The sequence below is a fragment of the Capsicum annuum genome, chromosome 10 (genome assembly GCF_002878395.1).
Source record: "Capsicum annuum cultivar UCD-10X-F1 chromosome 10, UCD10Xv1.1, whole genome shotgun sequence".
Classification (NCBI taxonomy): Eukaryota; Viridiplantae; Streptophyta; class Magnoliopsida; order Solanales; family Solanaceae; genus Capsicum; species Capsicum annuum.
In genome coordinates, this window is record NC_061120.1 from 201,465,442 (window position 1) to 201,483,735 (window position 18,294).

The following is an 18,294-nucleotide window of genomic DNA, read 5'->3' on the forward strand; positions in this document are numbered from 1 at the left end:
TATCATAATCGGGAAGTTCCTGTATACCCACTGGGATATGATAGTTTTATCCACTAGGGTAGAGACTGAAAAAGACTCTGCTAGAATTTTGGGCCTGATTCTGAAATCTCTTGCTATAAAGGAACTAACAAAAGACAAGGATGCGCCTGGATCTAGCAAACCGTAAACATGAACATGGAAAATCTGTAATGTACCAGTAACGACATCACGAGAATTTTCCTGATCCTGTCGAGTCTGAAGAGCATACAGTCTGTTTGGGCATTGCCCACTATTAGCACTGGAAGTGGCACTCTGTTGATTCGGCCGACCAGACTGAGCTGGGGAACAGAGATATTTCTATTGACCTGACTGAGGAAAATCCTTGATCCTATGGCCTGGATTGCCACATCTGAAAAAAATATCACTACCGGCTCTACAAATACCCTTGTGGTTCTTACCACAAGTCTGGCATAGGGGATTAGTTCAGGCACTGCTAACACTGCCTTGAGACTTAGAGCCTAAGGCTCTATCTTGGTTACTCTTTCTAAACTTAGAAACTGAAGAAATGGCTGTAGAATGAGCTGGAGCTGATGACTTGGGATGAAACTGTGAATGGTTTCCTCCCTCAAATTTGGGTGGAGAAAAACTGAAACTGCCTGATCTTACTCTCTTATTCTGCCTCTCCCTAGTCTTAACCTTCTGCTCCTCTATTTGCTGGGCATGGGGTCATGAGTCTAGCTAAAGTCATATCACTATTCAGCATCGCAGACCTACACTCATTTACCATACTATCATTCACCCCTGACACAAACTTGCTCATCTTAGCCCTATTGTCTGCAACCAAATGAGGGGCATATCTGGCTAGTTCAGTAAATCTAAGAGAATACTCCCTAACCATCATGTTTCCCTGCTTAATGTTGATGAATTCAATAACTTTGACTTCCCTCAGCTCTTGGGGAAAGAATCTGTCTAAGAAAGCCATGACAAATTTCTCCCACTCTATAGGACCTGCATCTGCTATCCTCTCGGACTTCCACTGCTTATACCAAGTATGAGCAACATCCTATAATTGGTATGTGGCTAACTCAGCACTCTGAACAAAAGTAAATCCCATGATATCTATGACCTTATAGACTTAGTTCATGAATTCCTGTGGGTCCTCATCAGACTTAAACCTTATGAAAGAAGAAAGGTTCATTCGGGTGAAGTCCCGAATCCTAGCTGCTGCTGAAGTAGCCACTAGGTTGTCTAGGACGGCTGCTGGCCGTTCATTCTGGGTGGTAACAGACTGGGAAAGAGCGGTGAATGCATCTCTGAACTACGCATGAGAAAAATGATCGCCCAAAGGATCTTCAGGCTGATGAGCTGGCTGATTTATTCTCTTTGGAGGCATACTCTGAGATAGAGAGAAAAATGGATTAAACTGAGAGTTTAACTTGTGATTATACTCACTAGCACGACTTGAATACTAAAATAAGGGAAACTGTTCCTAAAACATCTCATAGCCTCTTGCACATAAATGTGGCGCGCAACACACCTATGTACAAGACTCTACTAGATGCGTCTTTTAGACTTTCTAGGACTCTATTGAACCTTAGGCTCTGATACCAAGTTTGTAATGCCTTAATTTTCTAAATCGAAATGCTACACGGTGCTTATGACTCTAAAGGACCACAAGCTAACCCATGGATGATATCTGTACCTGTAAACTACATAATATACTTGTAAAATGCAGAAAATATGAACAATAGGCCATAAGGTTCAACTGTATAAGGAAACTGTCAAAACATGACATCCATGTGGGTAACAAATACCCAAAACAACTGAATCTGAACTGAATCTGAATACTAAATTTGAAAACCTCTAGGTACTTTCTGAATAAGGAGTTGAAGGAATATGTCTCCAACTAACTCCATAAACTGAAATCTAACTGAAATAATAAATGAATAAATCAAGTAATATCATCCTCGAATAAAGAGGACTCACTGCAATTCTGTGTGCTGAATGCGACTGCTACTGATGGTTTGGAACTCGTGTCTTTGAACCTATGGTGTAACATAAAAATAAAGCACCATAGCACAAATCCGTCTGTACAACTGGAGTACTGAGTATACGAGTAGGGGAGGCTGAACATAAATAGGGTTACATGCATGAACAATGCTAACTGACTGACTGATATGAACGTGAGAGTGCAAACATGCATGCATAGAAACTAAGATCGTAGTGATATGAGAAACTGATAACATGAAGAATGAATCTATATTCTGATAACATGGATTTATGATACCTGATTTAAATAATAACTAATAATCGTGATTGACTGTGTCTCACAGTCCAGATAATCTAAAATCTGAAGAACTAGTTGAGTTCTTTTACTGAGACTATGAATGAAACTATGGGAGGTAGTTATTTAACCGACATGTCCCATGTATGGTAAAATAGCTGAACTGGGGTCCAATCGCTACCCTGATTGGAAGGGTGTCAATACCGTGCCACGGGTAAAGACATGCTATGAGTGACCCTCAAATCTAGCAGTATCCCCAAAAGAGAACGGTGGATGTCCGCCCCATCAAACCTCAAGCTGGCAGTGTTGATGTCTCAACCTGTGCTAGATACATAGTTCTGGAATGCAAGGATTACTTCTAGGAATCACACCTTCATCTGAAGTAGGTGAGTTCCAATCTGTGGGTTCGCTCAGTGCTAACTCTTACTCCCATCTGAATAGACTGAACATGATTTAACTGACTATACATGAACTGGGTTTATTGAATTTTTGTTGACTGACGGAATTCTACTGATAACTGACTGAGATCATGAGATTTCTGAGGTTTCCTGAGTCACATGACTGATTGAATTCTATGGAACGTGGCTTGACCAATGATATCATGACAACATAACATGGCTCTAGGCACACAACTATAGTTTTTGGGTACGAATACCCCCAGAACTTGATTGAAGAAAACTGACACACATGACATGACTTGATCATAAGATTGGAGTTCATAATTCACAATATCATAAGTAAGGGATAGTGTACTTTATGAGTCTATTCAACATCTCAATCATGGTAAGGAAAGCGTGGATACATTTCGTGTACATGTTCTATAATTCCATTATCACACATGCTTCACACCACAACAATAGCAACACATAAATAGCATGGAATTCATATTGAGTGTATAGATAATATGGACTTGTCATTTAGATATCATAAAATCATGTAATATGAACTTCTACCATCCTAGGCATTTTAACAAACACATTGCATGCACACCTTGGGCATAGGTTTTCTCAATAAATGTTAATCATCTTGAACCACCCAATTTCATGGGGTTTAACCAAAAACATGCATGCTTCATGGAAATCATCTTAAAATAATATTCTAAAGTTTAAGTAATGGTCATTTATATGAACAACATCACATAGAAACAAGGAAATCAAAGTTTCTCATTTAAAAGCATGATTCTTGAACTCTATGAACGAAAGGGATCCATAGATAAACATTACGCATACCTGGTAATGAGGTTCTTAAATATCTGTGGTGATGAGTTTGAATTCTTGGCTTGGAATCAAGTACCTAGGGTTTCTTGTTCTTGGGGATTAATCTTAGAGAGAAAACCCTAATTTGTTTGTAGTAAAAGAATGATGAAAAGTAGCTAAAATCGGGTGTAATTGGGTTTATATAGATGGGTGGTAAGTTACCAAAATGCCCTGTTAAAAGACTTGGAAATAAGCTGAACGTGACATGCGACAGTCGGACTGACGGTCTGTCAGTCTGCTTGACGGTCCGTCGCTTAGCCCATCAGACGTGAACCGGATTGGGCTTCACTAGATAAAGATTGACGGTCTGAGTGATGGTCCGTTAAATATCTGGTGGTCTGTCAACTCGTCCGTCATAACTTATCCAGAATATGGCTCAACAGGCTTGACTTTGACGGTCCAAGTGGTGGTCCATCACTAAGTTGATGGTCTGTCAACTTGGCCGTCAGGCCTTGACCAGAATGGGGCCCTTCTTCCTTGGAAGTGATGGTCCAAGTGGTGGTTCGTCACTAATTTGATGGTCTACCAACTGGGCCGTCGCACCTGGGCGATTATGACAGTTCCGAGTAAAACGTCCATAATTCCTTCGTCTGATGTCAGATTTGGACGAAATTGGTATTGTTAGAAAGCTAACTCAATTTCACACTTGATATAAATTGAAAATATAAAAAATAATGCATGTACAAAAACAAATTTGCATTTCAAAGGAACTCCTAGCATTCTTGAGATGATTTCTAGCTAGGAAAAGGCACGGGTATTACAATATGCTTGTTCGGTCTTCTCCAAATCTGAATTTTTTTGAAAGGTTTCTTCGTAAACATTCATATGCGTAAACATAATTTTGGAAATGATATAGTTTGTGGATGTCTTGATATACTCAAATTTGTTACTACATATTTTCCAACAAAAGTTTTGGAGTTGGGGGGGGGGGGGTGTTGTCTTTTTTGCTTGAAAAAAGATGAGGGGATTTGTGATTTCACCAATTCAGTAGAGTAATCTTCAAACTTATGTTTCCGTAAACAATTATATTTCCAAGGGACTAGCAATGTGGCTTTGGTAATGACTTTCCCTTTCTATACAGTCTGCAAGTGCATTAATAAACATGGACTTTCTGGAACCTCTAGCACTAATACTAACATTTTCGTCGATGAGCTAAGCTTTTCTGTGTTACCTATTCTGCCAACTTTTATATTGCTTTTTCTTTAGTTTTTTCTTTTTTTTTTGGTAAAGGTACTATTAAAGTGTGGAATGAGGTAGAGTTATTGATTTTCTTTCACTTACTGTATGGCTTTGGTACGTAGTTTATGATTTCCATTAAATTTGCAAATAAATAATAATGATAAAGAGAAAAAAATATTAACAAGGTGTGTAAAGGATTAACACGTGTCAACAATTTTACTTCTATATTGAGATGACCTGTTGTTATCAGTTTTACTTTTAGTAGTTCACATGCAAATAGGAAACATGTCTCAAATGTCTGCATAATCTTGTTCGTATTTTTATAAGAAAAACATGCACAAAATTCATTTCTTAGTAATTAATTCACCAGGTTGTTGGGGATTTTTATTGGAATATATTTTATTGGAATATATTGTCAACTAGTTGTATTCTTGCAAAAGCAACTCAGAATCTAGCACAGACATGATTGAAATGGTATGGTTAAATTAAGAGACGATTGGTTAAATTATCATCAGATCTTTTTTTTGACATTTACATACAAATAGGTAGCACATGTCAAATGTCTGCATAATCTTATTCGTGTTTTTATAAATAAACATACAATGACTATAACAAAAACTGCTTAAAATCTAGCTTAGTCATGATACTATTTTAAAATGGTATGTTTTCTGTTAACAAGTGATTGGTTAAGTTACCTTCTATTTTTTCTTTAGTTTTTCTTTGAAAAGCATCTGAATTGCAACAATTACCAAGTGTTAAGAATATTGTTTGCTTATTAATTGAAGTTTCAGTCTAATTTTTTGTTAATTTGTTAGTGCGAAGACTCATTGTGTAACAGAAACTTGTATATCTATTCACAGGGTTGATTTTTCATACAAAGAAAGTGACGTGGAGTGGTGGCTGTTGTTATTAATGTGTTGCCTCCAATTCTTCAATTACTGGCACCTTTATCCCCTGCCCAATAATTATTGATGCAGAGTTGTTGGGGCATTTTTCCTCCCTATGTGGATAAATAAAGCTCAATTTGGATCAACCCACTTTTGCCCACAAGCCCATTACTATGAGACATATATAGAGATCTTTTTAGATCTTATTCACTATCCACAAATAGAGTTTTAACAGCCACAAAATCGAGAAAGTGTCCATATTTTCGTCCAAAATTTTCAGCCACAACTGTCAACTTCAAATTGCGATTTATGGTTCATTTCTTGTTTGATTGAGCTAATTTTTGGATAGATTGTTCCTCTCATCCCAATATTTGATTAGAAACTAACGGAGTTAGATTTGGTAGCCTGTAGCTCCTGTTTTTCATTCCCAAACAGCAACTTCATTTTTGATGTTTGTTCTCCTTTTTATTCTCTAGTTTTGGTGCTATCTTATTGTGTTGTTGCTCATTGTTTAAAGACACTTGTTTGATGGCCATTTTGGAGGATAATATTTTAACTCTTGGTATTTGTAGTGGGAGTTTTATTCCCATGATTTTTTTACTCTTCACATCGAAGAGTTTTCCACATAAATTTGGTATCTCGTGTGATTGCCTTTATTCTGCTCTTATCGTATTTGTGAGATTGATTTACTTGTTGCCATATTATTTGTTTTACTTGGATTTGCTTATCTTCTCCTGGTTCAAGTTGGAAGATAAAGTTTAGACTTGGGTATTCTTCCGCAGCTACTATGTCAGACATTTTGATTGTGCCTTTGACTTTCCCAGTAAAGTGGTATCAAAGCGTTGGTTCTTATTTATTATCGACTTGAATGATTGAGGAAAATAAAAGCAAAATGATGTATTTGAATGATAGTAATTACCATACTTGGAAAGGCAAGATGAAAGACCTTTTATTTGTCAAGAAAATATATCTATCTGTGTTTACGTCTACTAAACATCAATCCATGACAGATGAGGATTGAGAATTTGAGCACCTATAGGTTTGTGGCTATATTAGACAATAGGTTGAATATAATGTTAGAAACTATATTGTGAACGAGACAGATGCCAGGAGTTTATCGTACAAGCTCAAGACACTTTATGCTTCAAAAACTGGCAATAACAAGTTGTTCCTGCTTAAGCAATCGATGAATATAAGGTATAAAGAGGACAGTCCTATTTCTAATCATATAAATGATTTTTAGGATGTACTTGACCGGATTTCCAGAATGGCAGTAAAGTTCTATGAAGAAATTCAGGGACTTTGACTTCTTAATACTCTGCCTAACTGTTGGGAGGTTCTTATAATTGATATGTATACCATGTGAGCATCCATGGTGTCCCACGACTAGGTTAGAGCTGTTCTACCCTTGCCATTGGAATAGAATAATCTAATCTGTGTGATTACAATCTGAGTCATCCACATTGAAGTGGGCATAATCTGATAATCTGTACCTACGGTGGAACATAGTTTTGGGGTATGAAATTGTAGTAACTTACCCATCTCGGTGCTAAATACTACTCCCAATCTCATGCTCAAAATCTTAAGAAATCCACTTTAGGACTTATACGAAGGTTTACAGCAAAAAAACTATGCTTTGCTTTTTCTTTAAATCTCAAATCTTCTGAAATAAAGTGGATTCTTTATCTAAAATCTGAAAATAATATAGTCATGGGGTGCTTATAGCACGAACAATCTTAAAACAACAATCTTAAAATGAGATCCAATGACCCAAGAATCAATCTCAAGTTAAAACATCTCAAAATTCATACTTGGTAACGTAAACATTCATAAATCATCTTAAAATCTAGAAATTACTGCACAGGCATAAAAATATGAATAAAGTCATGTAATTCAACTTCTAAATCATGAAAAATCTCATAATCTTGCAAATAATGGTAATGGGTATAAGTGCTATCTTGAAATACATGGGAAATCATATAAATTGCAGTAAATTTGTAATAAAATTAAAGTTTTGGGCACAAGGATGAAAGATTTATCCTTATTCTAGCCCCATATACCTTAATTGATGATCTTTGATGAGAAACTTGAATCTTGGATTCCTATTGATGTTTTGGAGATGGCTTCTTAATGTTCTTGTATTGAGAATCCTTAAATTTGGACTATCTTGGAGAATTAATGGAGAAATTCTGAGTTTCTTGGAGAGGAAATATGATGAACTAGGGTTTTGCTTTGAGAAGAATGATGAATAGGGCATAAAGTGATTTGATATTTGAGTAATCTTATGTTTCCGGATGGATTGGGGGTTGGGGTATTTACCAAAATACCCCCTTTAAATTCTTAGACAAAACTGAAAAATAAAATTTTTTCAGATCTGGGTGGCCACAAAAAAAGGACGAGTGGGAATTGGGTTCCCTTCGCGATACACCACCATCGCGGAGCCCCTAAGTTTACCATTTCGACCACTGACGTGACGTGCCAGTATCATAGTGACACTGGAAATTTCCATACAGGAAATTGGGTTTCTCCGCGATGCACCAAAATCGCAGAGTCTCACTAGAAACTTACAATTATGATTTTATGTTTCTCCACTACGCTCTAAGGACCCAAATCATGGTGTTTTATGACTAGAACTTAAAATAGCCATAACTTCTTACCTGTTATCAAATTTTGGTGAATCTTATTTTTGTTGGAAAGCTAATTTAATTTCCTGCGCCATGGAAAGTCCAAATCTAAAGTATTTACATGAAATAAACATTACTCATACTAGAAGCTACTCTTTATCATTTCAGGAAAAGTTTTGGCTAGGAAAATCGTGGGGTATTACAATATCCGCCCCTTGGGAATATTTGTCCTTGAATGTGGATAGTTAAGCTAAAATTTCTGAGGAATCTGACAATGTAAGATAGCATGCACAACTGAAGTGAACTGAGCAACTGAATCTAAATCTTTCTAAGCTTCTGAGTAATTCTGTGTGTGCATGAACTTACATGAAAACGATTATATAGCTGAATCTATGATTCGAAAGGAACTAAGTTAAGGAAGAGTATTAAATTCATCTAAATTCGGGTCTACGGACAAAAGGTGAGGGTACTTGGATCGCATATCTGCTTCTGCTTCCCAAGTGGCGCCCTCAACCGACTGATTCCGCTAAAGAACTTTGACCAAGGGAACTTCTTTGTTCCTTAGTCTACGAATCTGGTAAGCTAAAATCTCCGCTGGAATTTCTTAGTATGAAAGGCTGTTCTAAATATATGAGATTTCTATAGGAACTACAATGGTAGAGTCACCGATACTCTTCTTAAGTATAGAGACGTGAAATACAGGATGAACGGCTTACATGTCTGCGGAAAACTCAAGCTCATAAGCTACATCCCCAACACGACTCAAAATTCTATAAGGGCCAATATACTGGGGACTAAGCTTCCTCTTCTTGCCAAATCTATTCACCCCTTTTATGGGTGAAATCTTTAAATACACAAAATCACCAACTTCAAATTCGAGGTCCCTTCTTCTCATATCTACATAGAATTCTGATGACTCTGGGCTATTTTTAATTTTTCTCTAATCGACTTAACTTTATCCATGGACTCATACACGACACCAGGCCCAAGCAAAGCGGCCTCACCTACTTCAAACCAACCTATGGGTGATCTACAACTCCTCCTATAAAGAGCCTCGAATGGAGCCATTCAAATTCTAGCATGGTAACTGTTATTATAAGCAAACTCAATTAACGACAGATGCTCATCCCAACTATCAAGAGCACATGCCCTCAACATATCTTCTAAAGTCTGAATGGTCCTCTCTGCTAGACCATCTGTCTGCCGATGAAAAGCAAAACTAAGATGGATCTGGGTACCAAGACCCCTTTGAAAGGCTTTTCAAATCTGGGAAGTAAACTGACTACCCCTATTCGAGATGATAGATAAGGGAACTCCATGCAGTTTGATTAACTCTCGGATATATAAATAGCATAATCTTCATCTGTATAGGACGTATGAACTAGAAATAAATGCATGGACTTAGTCAATCTATCTATAATAACCCATATCGAATCATAACGATGACATGATTGGGGTAAACCAATCACAAAATCCATATTCACCTCTTTCCACTTCCAGGTGGGGATACCAAACTCTTACAATGTACCACTAGGTCTTTTTTCCTCTACTTTAACCTATTGATAAGTTCCATATTTAGCTACAAACTCTGCTACATCTTTCTTTATACCATTTAACCAATAGATTTCCCGCAAGTTACGGTACATCTAGTAGTACTTGGATGAACAGAATACCGTGCACCATGCACTTATGCCATAATATGCTACCTCATATCATCAATATATGGCACACACAATCTACTCTGGTATATCAACACACCATCTCCCCTTGGGAGAAAGCCTCTACCTTTTGGTCTTTAACCTATTCCTTCAGGTTGACCAAACTATAATCCATGTCTTGTTTCTCTTTTACTTTCGAAACTAAGAAAGATTCAGAACTACTCTGAACCCAAACATTACCTTCAGCTTAATCAACTAACCTAACTCCCAATCTAGCCAAATAATGAACTTCTCAAGCTAACTCTTTGTTATCTTTCTCCACATGGGCAACACTGCCTATAGCCAATCTACTGAGGGCAGCTGCCACTACATTGGCCTTACCCGGATGATACAACACACTCATATCGTAGTCCTTTAATAACTCCAACCACCTTATCTGATGGAGATTCAACTCTCTCTGCTTAAACATATACTTTAAGCTTTTGTTGTTTGTGAACACATCAACATGCACACCATACAAATAATGTCTCCAAATTTTCAAAGAAAACACTATAACAGCTGATTTGAGATCATGGGTTAGGTATTTCTTTTCATGAGGCTTCAACTGTCTAGAGGCATAGGCTATGACCTTACCTATCTGTATTAACGCATAACCCAAACCAACTCTAGAGGCATCAAAATAAACAATAAAGTCATCTGTACTATCAGGTAATGCTAGAACTGGGGCTAAAGTAAGTCGAATCTTCAACTCCTAAAAACTCTTCTTGAAGGAATCTGACCATTGGAACTTAACTTTATTTTGGGTCAATTTAGACATAGGAGACACAATAGACGAGAAACCTTCAATAAAACGGTGGTAATAGCTAGCTAAACCCAAGAAACTCCTAATGTCTGATGAAGAGATAGGTCTAGGCCAATTTCTTACCGTTTTTGTCTATTGGGGATCAACTCAAATGCCATCAACGAAAATAATATGATCAAGAAAGGCTACTAACCTTAGACAAAATTCACACTTTCTGAATTTGACGAACAATTGATGCTTTCTAAGAGTTTGCAAGACAATTCTAAGGTGGTCTGCATGGTCATCCTCACTACGGGATTATACAAGGATATCATCTATGAATACTATGAAAAACATGTCTAGATACTATTTGAACACTCAATTCATGAGGTCTATAAAAGCTGATGGAGCATTGGTTAGACTGAAAGACATGACTAGAAACTCAAAATGACAATAACAGGTTCTAAAGACTGTCTTTGAAATATCACATTCCCTTACTCTAAGTTGATGATAGCCGGATCTAAGGTCTATCTTTGAAAACTAACTTGCACCTTAGAGTTGGTCAAATAAATCATCAATTCTAGGAAGAGGGTATTTGTTCTTGACTGTGACCTTATTTAGCTGACGATAGTCAATGAACATTTACAAAGAATAGTCTTTCTTTCACATAAATAGGACATGAGCACCCTATGGAGAAATACTAGGCCTTATGAACCCCTTATCTAAAAGATCTTTGAGTTGCTCGTTCAACTCTTTAAGCTCTGTGGGAGCCAAATAATATGAATGGATAGAAATAGGCTGAGTATCTGGAAGAAGGCCAATACCAAATTCTATTTCCCTATCGGGAGGTACCCCTAGGAGATCTTCTAGGAAAACATCAGGGAACTCATTCACTACATCAACTGACTGAACTATTGGAGTCTCAGACTTAGTGTCTTTAACTCGAACTAGATGATAGATGCAACCTTTGGAAATCAAATTTTTGGCCTTAAGGTAAGATATGAAATGACTCTTGGGAGACACTAAATTACTTGACTACTCAAAGAATGGCTCATCTAGAAACTGAAACTTCACCACTCGAGTGCGACAATCTATAGAAGTATAACAGGAATGGAGCCAATCCATACATAAAATAAAATCAAAATCAATCATGTCTAACTCTATCAGGTTTGCTAACATGACTTTATGAAGGATGATAATAGGACACTCTTTATAAATCTGTTTGGTAATAACTGACTCACCTACTAGAGTAGAAACCAAGAAAGTCTCAAGGATCTTTTCAGAACTTATCTCCAAATTTACTGTAACTAATCGGGTCACATAAGAGAAACTTGACCTAGGGTCTAACAACACATAAACATCAAAATGAAAGGCAAGAAGCATACTGATAACAACATCTGGAGAATCCTCCTGCTCTTGGTAAGATAGTAAAGCATAGAACCAATTCTGGCACTGACCGCCACTAGTACTGGATAAAGCGCTCTAATATAGGGCTGGGTGACGTAGAGGATCTGGTGAACTATTAGCCTGAGTCTGGGGATGTGCATCCCTATTTACCTTCCTAGCATGCGGGTACTCTTTGATTTTGTGACCCTCCTATACTCAACCATAATAACTTTCTAACCTCACAAACACCTATCTCTATGATTCTTACCATAATTAGCATATGAGGACTGATTAGGCTTATTACTATTAGAGAAGTTTGTCCTAGTGAGTCTACAAAGATGTGTCTATATAGGGTCTTGTTTATCGATGTGTCATGCACCGCATCTATAAACAGGAGGCTATGGACATTTAGGAATTGTTTCCTTTCTTCATGTCTTAGATCGTGCGATAGAGCCTATATTGTATATGAAGTCATAGTTGACCACTGAATCCATTTATTTCTCTTATTATAGTAATGATACCAGTTACCAGAAGAAAGAATACTGGTAAACAAGTAAATATGGCTACCGAAGAGGGGACTAGTAAGTCACCCACTATACTAGCTAATCAAAGTGAGGCTCCAGCTGAGCATGCGTCAGAAACTTCTTCCACTCCAGAAAAAATAAGGGTGAGGAGAACTATATACCTAGAGCCACCTATTAATGCTGCTGATCAAGATCTTAGAAATGCAGTGCAACTTTTGACTCATATAGTTGCTGGGCAGGCTCAAGGGCAAGCCATTCCTACCACAGGTCCTAGTGGCACAGATAGGGCGGCTAGCCTTCGAACACAAGATTTTCTTAAGATGGATCCTTCCACTTTTACTGAATCGGATCTTAACGAGGACCCATAGGACTTTATTGATCAAATTCAAAGGGCCTTATATGTTATGCATGTAACGGATAAAGAGACAGTGGAGTTAGCGGCGTATAGATTCAAAGGGGAGGCTATATATTGGTACGAGGACTAGAAACGATCTAGGGGTATTGATGCACCCCCAGCTACTTGGAAAGAGTTCAAAGAGGCATTTCTTGATCATTATCTTCCATTCGAGATTCATCAAGCCCGTGCAGATCAATTTTTAAATCTTCATCAGGGAAATATAAGCGTGAGAGAGTACAGTCTTCGATTTTATTCCTTGTCGAGATATGCTACTAATGTTATAGCTACTATGAATGACAGAGTTCATCAATATATGGATAGGCTGGATCTATATCTGGTTAGAGATTGTACTATTATTGCTTTGAACAAAGATATGGACATAGCGAGGATCCAAGCTTTTGCACAAAAAATGGAAGATCAGAGGCAGAGGAGAAGAACACAGGAATTAGAAGAGGATATTCCAAGAGGGCCAGATCTATAGGGCAGTTCATGGCATCCTAAGGAGGGTCCAGACCACAGTTTTCTGCTAGACCACCTAGGCTATTATCTTCTTATTCTGCAGCTAGTTCCCTACCACAGTTCCAAGGGTCCATAGGAAATCAATTTGGGCACAGAAGTGAGAGTCAGTGTTCGCGGACAGTAGGGTACCAAGGGCAAGGGAATATGAGCCAATCGAGACCTCCTTGAGAGCCATGCAATAAATGTGGAAGGTATCATTTGGGCGCATGCTGGATGGGACCAATGTTTGCTTTTGGTGCGGTATGTCGGGGTATATGATGAGAGAATGCCCACGAAGGGGCATAGGGGGTATGGCATGACCTACGAGGTCATTTATTGCATCATCATCATCGATGCCTTATTCAGGAAGGTGTGCACAACCAATGGGTCATGTTAGAGGTGATAGAGGAGCCACGAGTTCTAGCAGGGCTCAAAATAGTACGTATGCTCTAGCGGATCGACAGAATTTAGAGGTTTCTCCAGATATGGTTATGGGTACGTTGTCTATCTTTTTATTCGATGTATATACCTTAATTGATCTCGATTCTACATTATCTTATGTTACTCCATTGGTTGCTGGAAAGTTCAAAAGAATACTCGAACTATTAGTTAAGACATTTGAAGTATCCACACCGGTTGGGGAATCTATTATAGCTAGAAGGGTTTACCAAAACTACATAGTAACTATTTATGGTCGTGATGTGATGGCTGATCTTGTGGAGTTAGAAATGGTAGATTTTGATATTATAATGGGTATGGACTGGTTGGCATCCTGTTATGCCATAATTTATTACTGCACGAAAAAAGGTATATTTCCATTTTCCAAATGAATCAGTCCTTGAATGGAAAGGTGAAATTGGCGCGCCAAGAGGTAGATTTATTTCTTATTTTAAGAAAAGAAGAATGATTTCCAAGGGATACATATATCATTTAGTTAGAGTAAGCGATACAGAAGTGGAGCCACCAACTCTTCATGCTGTTCTGGTGGTAAATAAATTTTTTGATGTATTTCCTGAAGATCTTCCAGGTTTGCCTCCTGAACGAGAAGTAGAGTTTGGTATTGATGTAATACCAGGCACCCAACAAATCTCCATTCCTCTGTATATAATGGCCCCATTAGAATTACTAGAATTGAAAGAGCAATTGAAAGATTTGCTAGAGAAGGGATTCATAAGGCCTAGTATGTCCCCCTGGGGAGCACCAGTGTTATTTGTGCGCAAAAAGGATGGCTCGCTAAGAATGTGTATTGATTATCAGCAATTTAATAAGGTGACTATTAAGAATAAATATCCTCTCCCAAGAATTGATGATTTATTTGATCAGTTACAGGGAGCCAAGTGCTTTTCTAAGATTGATTTGAGGTCAGGTTACCACCAAATGGGGGTCAAAGAGAAGGATATACCCAAGATAGCTTTCTGAACACGGTATGGTCATTATGAGTTTCTAGTTATGTCATTTGGGCTAACAAATGCACCCACAACTTTTATGGATTTGATGAATAGGGTGTTTAAGCCATTCCTGGATGTATTTGTGGTAGTTTTTATAGATGATATTCTAGTTTATTCTAGATCAGAAGAGGACCATTCCAATCACTTACGACAGGCATTGTAAACTCTTCGTGATTGTAAACTTTATGCAAAATTCTCTAAATGTGAGTTTTGGTTAAAGTCGGTGGCATTTTTGGGTCATATTGTATCTAGTAAAGGGATAAAGGTTGATGCTCAAAAGATAAAAGCTGTGAAGAACTGGCCAAGGCCCACAACGCCTATGAAGATTCATAGTTTTTTCGGGTTGGCCGATTATTATAGAAGGTTTGTTGAAGGCTTTTCTTCCATTTCATCACCTTTAACCAAGCTAACCCATAAAGCATCCAAATTCCAATGAAATGATGCCTGTGAGAAGAGTTTTCAAGATTTAAAGAACAAGTTAATTTGTACACCCGTGTTGGTACTTCCAGAAGGTACCGAAGGGTATACAGTGTATTGTGATGCTTTCAGAATTGGTTTAGGATATGTATTGATATAGCACGGTAAGGTAATAGCATATGCTTCTAGACAATTGCGGCCACATTAGAAAAATTATCCTACACACAATATTGAGCTGGCAGCAGTTATTTTTGCTTTAAAAATATGGTGCCACTACTTATATGGAGTTCATATTGATATATATACTGACCATAAGCGCTAGCAATATATTTTTAATCAGAAGAATCTAAATTTAAGGCAGCGGAGATGGCTTGAACTATTAAAGGACTACGATGTTGATATCTTGTACCATCTAGGGAAAGCAAATATGGTAGCTGATGTGTTAAGTCGTAAGGCTATGATGGTGCCTATAGAAAGGCAAGGGATGATTAAAGATCTTCACCAGTTAGCTAGTTTGGGAGTTCACCTTCTTGAAACTCCGGATAAAGAGCTTATCGTACATAATGCTGCGGAATCTTCATTAGTAGCTGAAGTGAAAGAGAAGCAATATGCAGATCCTATTTTATTATAGATTAAGGAGAATGTTCAGAGTGGTGCGACCAAGGCATTTGAGCTTACACGAGAAGAAGTACTTCAGTGCCAAAACCAATTATGTGTGCCGGATATAGACGGGCTAAGAAATAAGATTATGACAAAGGTACATTGTTCAAGGTATTCCATTCATCCAGGATCAACCAAAATGTATCAAGATTTGAAAGATATGTATTGGTAGAATGACATGAAGAAGAGAATTGCATAATTTGTAGCTGAATGTCCAAATTGTCAAAGAGTTAAAGTTGAGCACCAAAAACCCGAAGGTTATATACAATGCATTGATTTTGTTATTGGTTTGCCTCGTACATCTCGAAAGTTTGATTCTATATGGGTGATTATTGATACGCTTACCAAATCCGCACATTTCCTACCAGTTAGGACCACTTATACAGTTGAAGAGTATGCGAAGCTGTACATTAAAGAGATAGTCCGATTACATAGAGTGCCAATCTCTATTATATTAGACCGGGGAACCCAATTTACCAAAAAATTTTGGAAGTCTTTTTAGAGGTGTTTAGGAACACAAGTGAAGTTGAGTACAACTTTTCACCCTAAAAGAGATGGACAAGCAGAACGTACCATCCAAACACTTGAAGATATGCTACGAGCTTGTGTAATAGATTTTAAGGGAAATTGGGATGATCATTTACCTCTTATTGAGTTTGCCTACAATAATAGCTATCATTCAAGTATCAAAATGGCACCATATGAAGCTTTATATGAAAGGAAGTGTAGATCACCAATAGGATGGTTCGAAGTGGGTGAAACTCTTTTGTTCGTACCGAATCTTGTTTATCAAGCCATAGAGAAGGTTAAAGTAATTCAGCAACAACTGAAAACAGCCTAAAGTCGACACAAGTCATATGCGGATAGTAGAAGGAGAGGGCTAGAGTTTTCTATAGGTGATTGGGTATTTTTGAAGGTATCACCAATGAAAGGGGTAATGAGATTTGGCAAGAAAGGGAATTTGAGTCCACGTTATATAGGCTCGTATAAGATCACTTGAAGGTTTGGACAAGTTTCATATGAATTAGAGCTACCCCAAGAGCTCTCATCAGTACATCTGGTATTTCATGTGTCAATGCTTCGAAAGTGCATCGGAGATCCATCACATATCACTTCTACTGAGGATATGCAAGTTGCAAAAGATCTTACCTATGAGGAAGTGCCTATTGCTATTCTAGATCGCCAAGTTAAGAAGATGAGAAATAAAGAGATAGCATCTGTGAAAGTACGTTGAAGAAATCATCAAAGGGAAGAGATTACACGGGAAACTGAGGAAAAAATGAAATCTAAGTACCCTCATTTGTTCAAATATGAAGATAAAGTTTAAGAAACGGAGTTAGAACATTAACAAGTAAGTTTTTTTTATAGATGCATAGTATTTATGTGATGATGTGAATATTAATGATGGACTTGAACTTGTTTCGGTTGAATAACTACACTAAAATTTGAGGACGAATGTCCTAAAGGGGGGAAGGATGTAACACCCCATATTCAAGTACGTGTATTGGTCTTATTTATATGGAATTAATTTTTTTTATTTATACCAGAATTTTCCCGTCGATGGTTCCATGCGAAGGTTATTGAATAAGCTTTCCAATGATATACAGATTTCCAAAAACGGATAGGTTTCGGATATAATCGAGCACGTTCAAAACTATAAAATGGTGGCCGGGATATTTGGGAATAGTAAATGTGCAGGAAAATTTCCTGTACACAAACTACTGAGGCCAGCCGAATTTTTGGGTCAAATTCGAATGATCATAACTACCTTAATATAATGAAATAGGAGAGATATGACCTATGAAAAGAAATATCTTTGAGTATTCTTTCTAATGCAACTGGTTTCATCCAAATCCAACGTCTCAGTAAGGAGTTATACTCGTTTTACTTCAGCCTATCAAAACAGATTTTTAGGGTCAACTTCAAACGACCATAACTCCTTGTACAGGACGAACTGGGTGGCCTAATTTATATGAAATGAAATCCCTTTGAATTATCCTTCTAAATATACCAATTTCACCCAAATATGATATCACAGCAAAGAGTTATGGTCGATCTACTTTAGCTTATCAAAACAGTCCACCAAAGGACAAATTTGACATTATTTAAATTTTAAGGGCATTTTGGTCTTTTCCTATTATATTATGGATGGGAATATGTGTATATATACATATTAGATTCAACCGTAGAAATTCTAAAGTAATCCGATAACTGCGTTTGTCATCTCGAGAGCTTTGAACAACACTTATTATTTGTGCAAACAGGATTTCATAATCAATAGGTGAATTCTAAGGTATGAATATTGTTTGCCTTTAT